Consider the following 8769-nt stretch of genomic DNA (forward strand, 5'->3'; position numbering starts at 1 on the left):
AAAAAAAAAAAAGAATAGGTTTGAGGTATTGAACACTAATGACTAAAGACCTTATTACTTGTGGGAAGACATCAAGGATATGTATCATCAAGGAAGAAAGCAAGAGGTTATTACAAAGACAAGGGGAGAGGGGGAAAAAAAGACCAAAATGGATGTCAGAAGAGAAGCTGAAAACTCTACCAGACTGCCAAGAAGCTAAAAACAAAGGGGGGAAAATGGCAAAATAAAAGATGATAGAAGAATTCAAAAGGCAGTTCAAGAAGACAAAACAAAGTATTATAATGAAATGTGCAAACAGTTGAAAGTTAGAAAATAAAAAGAGCTCACTCAGCATTTCTCAAGCTAAAAGAAACGATAAAGAAATTCAAGCCTTGAGTTGGAATACTGAAGGATGCTATGGGCAAGATCTTGAATAAGCATCAAAAGAAGATGGAAGAAATACAGTCACTGTACCAAAAACCATAGCTGACAGACCAATTTCAGGAAGCAGCATATGATCAAATACAAGGGGTAATAGAAAAATATCAAGCTGCACTGAAGGCAACCGGTAAAAAAGAAGTGTTCAGGAATAGAGGGAATACCAAATGACATGTTCCAACAAATAGATGCAGCCCTTAATGTACTCACCAGGCTTTGCCAAGAAATCTAGACAATAGTTTACCTGATCAACTGATAAGAAAGATCTGTATTTGTTCCCATTCCCAAAAGTGGTGGTTTAACAAAATGTGGAAATTATTAAACAATTATCATATGCAAGAAAAATGCTGAAGATTATTTTAAAAAATGGCTAGAACAGTACATCAACAGAGAATTGTCAAAAGTTCAAGATGGATTCAGAAGAGACTATGGTATGACGAATATTACTACTGGTGTCAGATGGATCATAGCTGAACTCAAGGAATAACAGAAGGCAGAAATTTGTGTTTTATTGATGATGCAAAGGCTGTTGACTTATGGAGTAAATAAATTATGGTTAACACTGAGAAAAATGGGAATCCTAGAACCCTTAAATGCCTGAACCAAGAGGCTAACAGGCCAATGGTATATACTACATGGCTTAAAATCAGGAAAGGTGTGCATCAAGGCTATATCCCTTCTCTATACCTATTCAATCTATATGCTGAGCAAATAATTTGAGAAGCATGACTTTACGAAAAAGAATATGGCATCAGGATTGGAGGAAAATTCATTAACACTCTGCAGTATGCAGATGATACTTTACTTGCTGAAAGTGAAGACTTGAAACGCTTGCTGCAGAAGATCAAAGACATGGATTATATCTCATTAACATCAAGAAAACAAAAATCTTCACCACTGGGCCAAAAGGCAACATCTTGATAGACGGGATAAAGGTTGAAATTGTAAATGATTTCATCTTGCTTGGATCCACAATCAAAATTCTTGGTACCACCAGACAAGAAATCAAATGACGTAATGCACTGAGAAAATATGCTGTCAGGGATCTTGCCAAAGATCCAAAAATGTCCATTTAAAGAGTTGTTACTGTTGTTATGTGCTGTCAAGTCGTTTGTGACTCACAGCGACCCTATGTACAACAGCCTGCTCTATCCTGTGCCAAATCACACTGCCTCTGACACACCCATCCCAATTACCCCAGTCACTGAATCAATCCACCTCATAGAGGGTCTTCCCCTCCTGTGCTGTCCCTTCACCCTCCCAAGCATGATGTCCTTCTCCAAGGACCTGTCCCTCTTTACAACATGTCCAAAGTATGTCAGACAAAGCCCCAGAATCCTTGCCTCCAAGGAGCAGCCTAGTTTAACCCTCTCCAGGTTGAATCTGTTTGTTTTCTTGGCAGTCCATGGTACATTCAATACTCTTCTCCAGCACCACAGCTCAAAGGCATCAATTCTCCTTCTATCCTCCCTAGTCATTGTCCAACTCTCTGATGCATAACAAGTGATTGCAAAGACCATGGCCTGTATCAGACACACCTTATTCTCCAGAGTGACACCACTGCTCTTCAGTACCCTGGAGAGGTCTCTAATAGCAGACTTTCCCATTGCAATATGTTTTTTAATTTCCTGGCTACTGGTGCCAAGAGTGTTGACTGTGGAGCCAAGCAGACTAAAGCTATTAAGAATCTCAATCTCTTCACCATTCATCCTGATGTTGCCAATTGGCCCAGTGGTGAGAATCTTTGTCTTCTTGATATTGAGCTTCAATCCATACTGAAGGCTGCAGACCTTGACCTCTGCAGCAAGCATTTCAGGTCCTCCTCAGTTTCAGGAAGCAGGGTTGTATCATCTGCATAATGCAGATTGTTGATAGATCTTCCACCAATCTTGACCCCACATATTTCCTCATAGAGCCCTGCCTCCCAATCTGTTCTGCATGCAGGTTGAAAAGGTAGGGAGACAGGATGCATCCCTGGCATACGCCCTTCCCAATTTTGAACCATGCAGCCTTCCCTTGCTCTGTTCTGACAACTGCTTCCTGGTCCAAGTATAAGTTTCACATTAGAACGATCAAGTGTTCTGGGATTCCCATTCTTCTCAGAGTCAGCCACAGTTTGTTATGATCCAGAGTCCAACGCCTTTGCATAATCAATGAAACACAGATAAGACATTCTTCTGGTATTCCCTGCTTTCAGCTAAGATCCATCTGAAATCAGATAGAATATTCCAAGTACCACGACCCCTTCTAAACCCAGCCTGGACTTCTGTTAATTCTCTGCTGATGTGCGGTTCCTGTAATTTTTGGATAATCTTCAGTAGAATCTTGCTTGCATGTGAAATCAATGAGACTGTTCTACAGTTTCCACACTCTGTTGGGTCACCTTTCTTTGGGATGGGAACAAACACAGATCTCTTCCAGTCAGTTGGCCAAGTAGTTGTTCTCCAGATTTCTTGGCACAACTTGGTGAGCATGTCCAGGGCAGCATCTGTTAGCTAAAATATGTCAATTGGTATACCATCTATTCCTGGGGCCTTATTTTTTTGCTATTTCCTTCAAAGTAGCTTGAACTTCTTCCTTCATCACCACAGGCTCTTGCTCATATGTTATTTCATTAAATTCTTCTGTGTCTGCCAGTTCCTTTTGATACAGTGACTCAATATATTCTTTCCATCTTCTTTTAGTACTTCCTAGATTATTTAATATTCTGCCTAAAACATCCTTGATTATAGCAACTCGAGGTTTAAATTTGTTCTGCAGTTCCTTAAGCTTAAGAAATGCTGAGCAAGTTCAGCCCTTTTGATTTTCCGACTCCAGCTCCTTGCACATTTCATTGTAATATTTTGCTTTTTCACCCAGTGCTGCCCTTTGGAAACTTCTGTTTAGCACTTTAGTATCTTGAATTCTTCCTTGCACTTTGGCTTCTCTGTGCTCCAGTGCAATTTTCAGTTTTTTCTGACATTCATTTCGGTCTTTTTTCCCCCTCTTCTGTCTTTGTAATGACTGTTTGCACTCTTCCTGGATGATACATTTGACATCCTCCCACAACTCATTAGGTCTTTGCTCACTGTTGTTCAATGCCTCAAACCTGTTCCTGAGATGGTTCTGAAATTCAGGTGGGACGAACTCAAAGTCATATTTTGGTTCCTGTGGATTCGATTTAATTTTCCTCAGCTTCAGCTTGAACTTGTATATGAGTAGCTGAGGGTCTGTTCCACAATCAGCTCCTGGCCTAGTTTTCACTGCTGATATTGAGCTTCTCCAGCTGTTTTTTCTGCAGATGTAATCGATCTGATTCCTATGCATATCATCAGGTGAAATTCATGTGTATAATAACCTGCATTTATGTTTCTTATAAAATGTATTTGCAATGAATAGGTCATTGATTGTGTAAAATGCAATCAATTCTATCTCCAGCTTCATTTCTGTCACCAAGTCCATGTTTTCGAACTACTGATTTTTCTTCTCTGTTCTCAACTTTTGCATTCCAGATATTGTTCAATAATTTTCACATTATTTTGGTTCAACTTTTACTTACACGCTCATCACTACTTTAAGAGATTGCAATCACTACAAATCCTGGAGTCATCATCACACAGATAACAAATAGGTAGCTATAAGAACATACCAGTAGCTGCTGCAGACATGCCAAGAAGATAACATGATGTCCTGGAAGCAACAGATGGTCTTAAACACCGTAAAAGATACAAAATAAATGTCCATGTAAAAAAATCAGGCTAGAACATAAACCTAATAAAGAAATACCCCAGAAACAGGAAGGCTAAACAAATAATCTGATGTAGAATTTTATGTATTGGCCTTTGAGAAATTATAAATAACATAAGATTTGAAGACATAAGCAAAGAAATGTAAGCATTAAAAAAAAATATTACAAGACAAAAGAGATACAACCAATGGGATACTAGAAATAGTAGAAAACCATGGAAATGTAATCCAGAATAATAAGAATATTATAGAAGCTATCAACATGGGGTGGACAAAAGAGCAGAATGGAAGAGATGAAAACACAGAATCAGTGAGAGAGAAGACAAGGTCCTCAATGATAATACCCGAGATGAAAAAGCAGAGCCAGGACATAAGGAAAATGGGGGGGGGGGGGAAGAGGGAGAAAAGAAAGAATTATGTGGGATATCAAAAGAAGGAACATCCATGTGATTGGAATTCTAGAAACGGGGGTGGGTGGTGGGTGGCGCAGAAATAAAGCACTGAGGAAATAGTGGAGAACATATTAGAAGAAACTTTCCAGGCATCATAAAAAAGTGAGAAAATCCACACTCATGAAGTTCGGGAACTCCAAATAGATTATATGTCCAAGAAAAAAATCATGGCATACTATAGTCAAATTCTCCAAAATCTGAGAATACTAAAATCAGCTCAGTAAACAAACAACAAATACTGGTGAGACTGTGGAGAGATTGAAACTCTCATGCACTGCTGTTGGGAATGTAAAATAGTACATATGGAAGACAGTCTGGCACTTTCTCAAAAAGCTGGAAATAGAAATATCATTTGACACAGCAATTCTATTATTGGGAATACACCCTAAAGAAACCAAAGCCAGAAAACAGACATGCACATCTAAGAGCCCATCAACAAATTAATGGATAGAACTTTGGTACCTCCACATAATGGAATACTATGCAGCATTGAAAAACAATGAAATAATAAAACATTACACAATATGTGGAAGCCTTGAGGACATAATGGTAAGTGAAATATCTCAGTCACAAAAGGACAAATATCGTACAACACTGCGATTATAAAACATGATAGATATGGGGTGTTGTGGAGGGAAAGGGAAAGAGTGGATAGATAATGAATATTGCATTAGAACAGATGAGGAGAAGAACTGTACTAAAGAAATACTGGATTATGCACTGTATGATGAAAACAATCTAGGCTTGGGAGGTGGATGTGAGAAAATGTGCAACAATGTATAAATAAAAGGAAAAAATAGAAAAGAAACAAAACTTATAAAGGACAATCAATCAGATTAAATTCCAACTTTTCAGCAGAAACTATGTAAGTAAGAAGATAATCACAGCGCGCGGGGGTCTCCCGCGTCCCCTCCTGCCTCGCTGGGAGCTTGCGCCCTCGCCCCGCTGAGCTCCCACCCCTCCTTTTTTTCCGAAGGTGCTGGGCGGCGCCACCCTCCGGCCGGAGCCTGGCACTGCACAGCCCCCTCCGACCTTCAATGTTCCACACTCCCCGGCCAGAGCCTCCTCGGTTTCTCCTCCCCACCCCCCCCCAGCTACCTCCATTTCCTTAAGGAAGGGTTTTTTTTCTCTCTCCCTCCCCCACACCATTGCAGCCTGCGAGCGGGCCGGGCGGGCGGCCGAGTTTTCTGAGAAATAACTTCACCAAGATGTCCAGTGATCGGCAAAGGTCCGATGATGAGAGCCCCAGCACCAGCAGTGGTAGTTCAGATTCAGACCAGCGAGACCCAGCCGCTCCAGAGCCTGAAGAACAAGAAGAACGAAAACCTTCTGCTACCCAGCAGAAGAAAAACACCAAACTCTCTAGCAAAACCACTGCTAAGTTATCCACTAGTGCTAAAAGAATTCAGAAGGAGCTAGCTGAAATAACCCTTGATCCTCCTCCTAACTGCAGTGCTAGGCCTAAAGGAGATAACATTTATGAATGGAGATCAACTATACTTGGCCCACCAGGTTCTGTATATGAAGGTGGTGTGTTTTTTCTGGATATCACATTTTCATCAGATTATCCATTTAAGCCACCAAAGGTTACTTTCCGCACCAGAATCTATCATTGCAACATCAACAGTCAGGGAGTCATCTGTCTGGATATCCTTAAAGATAACTGGAGTCCTGCTTTGACTATATTAAAGGTTTTGCTGTCAATTTGTTCCCTTTTGACAGACTGCAACCCGGCGGATGCTCTGGTTGGAAGCATAGCCACTCAGTAGTTGACCAACAGAGCAGAACATGACAGGATAGCCAGACAGTGGACCAAGAGATACGCCACATAATTCACTTCATTTGTATGCAGTGTGAAGGAGCAGAAGGTATCTTTGCACTGTGCTGCATATCTTTACAGCCTTTACAATACGGACTTCTGTGTATATGTTATACTGATTCTACTCTCTGCTTTTAACCTTTGGAGACTGGAAGAGTCCCTAAAAAGGTAAAATGCTATCAAGAGTAGAACTTTGTAGCTGTAGATTAGTTATGTTTAAAACGCCTACTTGCAAGTCTTGCTTCTTTGGGATATCAAAATGTATTTTGTGATGTACTAAGGATACTGGTCCTGAAGTCTAGCAAATATTATAGTGTATTTTAGCCTAATTCATTATCTGTATGAAGTTATAAAAGTAGCTGTAGATGACTAGGAAATTACGTCATTTGTATTAAACCCAGATCTATTTCTGAGTATGTGGTACAAGCTGTTCAGAAAATGTTTTACCTTTGACCTTTGTCAGTTTGTAATGAGAGGATTTCCTTTTACCCTTTGTGCTCAGAGAGCACCTGATGTATCATCTCAAACACAATAAACATGCTCCTGAAAAAAAAACAAAGATAATGGATGGCATACACAATACTGAAAGACTTTTCAACCAAGAATCCTGTATTCAGTCAAACTGTCCATCAAATATGTAGGGGAAATTAGGCTATTTGAAGAAAAAAAAAAGAAACTTAAAGGATTTGTGAAAACAAGACCAACTCTATATGAAATATTAAAGGAAGTCCTTCACCAGACACAGCTCACAAAACTGGATGAACCAAAATAACCAGTGACAAAACGAACTCTACAAAACTGCAACAATAAAACTCTATCCACAATTAGGGAGCTCTGGTGGACTAGTGGCAAGACGCTGTACTGCAATCCCAGAGGTACACAGTTCAAATCCACCAGATGCTCTGCTGGAGAAGGCGGGAGTAATCTCCTCCTGTACCAGTCAGATCTGATTTGACCATACACGTAAAAAATAATACAATAAAAATAAAAAAACTTAAGAAAAAACTCTATCCACAATCAATACCCTTTGCACTAGCCTCAAGAAATCAAGAGATGTACTGTGCCAGGAAAAAAAAAATCTGCTGTCAAGGATCTAAGGTGCTAAAATAGCAATGATGTGTTTGAAGACTAAAGAGATGTTTTTTTAATTACTTGTTATGCATTGGAAAGTTGGAACCACACAAAGGTAGATAATAAAACACAGGTAAACATCCTTATGCTATGCTCTGCATTTAGCCAAGATCCATCTGATAACAGTCTCACGCCAGTTTCTTCTGAATCCAGCTTGCTTTTCTGGTAGTTTTGTAATTTTTAAAATTTTAAGCACTTAAAAAAATTAATTTTAATGACTGTTTACAGACTTAGGGTTTTCAGTCATTCATTGTTGCACATTTCTCCCTACCCACCAATTCCTTCAATTCACTCTTCTCCTTGAAAAGAAAACCTCCTTTTGTGACTGAGATATTTCACTCAGCATAATGTCCTCCAGGGTCATCCATTTTGCATACTATTTCATGAGTTCCTTGTTTTTCAATGTTGCATGGTATTTGATTGTGTAAATAAACCAGAGCTTCTCTATCTATTCATTTGAGTTGTTTCTAGCTGTTTGCTATTGCAAACAAAGCCGCAATAAACATGGGTGTGCATATATCTGCTTGGGTGGCAGTTATGGTTTCTTTAGGGTACATTCCCAGTAGTGGAATTGCTGGATCAAATGGTATTTCTATTTGCAACTTTTTGAAAAAGCGCCATACAGCCTTCTATAGTGGTTGCACCATTTTACACTCCCACCAACAGGGAATAAGGGTTCCAGATTGTCCACAACCTCGCCAGCATTTGATTTTTGCTGTTCTGTTAAGTTTTGCTATTCTTACTGGGGTGAGATGGTATCTCATAGTTGTTTTGTGTAGTTTTATAATTTTTAAAAATATTCTCTAAATCTAAACATTCACATTGAGACAGACTAGGAAGAAGGATTGGCCATCCACTTTTTTTTTAAAAAATTATTATTTTTGTGTGCGTGTACTGTCAAATCAGATCTGACTGGTACAGGAGGAGATTGTCCCTCCTACCCCGGCAGAGCATCTGGTGGATTCGAACTGTTCGCCTCTGGGATTGTAGTTGCAGCTCTTTGCCACGAGGCCACCAGAGCTCCCTGGCCATCCACTTCTGAAACAGCAGGCCTCTGAAAACCCTATGTACAACAGAACACATTTAGATAACAGAAACAGCAAAGGAGGTTGAGTTTTCAAGTATGGAAATACAAAGGAATAGTTGTAAGCAGACACTGGTGATTGGGACATGGAATGTAAGAACCATGAATGGAGGAAAATTAGATATTGTTAAGGAAGAAAT

The 8769-nt window shown here is 39.6% G+C and overlaps 1 protein-coding gene and 1 pseudogene across 1 annotated transcript in view; one reads left to right on the forward strand and one right to left on the reverse strand.

Moving 5' to 3' along the window:
• Nucleotides 1–8769, reverse strand: part of LOC102872164 (protein FAM210A-like) — a 56097-nt gene that overhangs the window by 33946 nt on the left and 13382 nt on the right. The gene's annotated exons all lie outside the window — the stretch shown is intronic.
• On the forward strand, nucleotides 5804–6427 carry LOC102871759 (annotated as a pseudogene).

The sequence above is a fragment of the Elephantulus edwardii genome, unplaced genomic scaffold (assembly GCF_000299155.1).
Source record: "Elephantulus edwardii isolate Elephantulus edwardi_28Jun2011 unplaced genomic scaffold, EleEdw1.0 scaffold00446, whole genome shotgun sequence".
Lineage (NCBI taxonomy): Eukaryota > Metazoa > Chordata > Mammalia > Macroscelidea > Macroscelididae > Elephantulus > Elephantulus edwardii.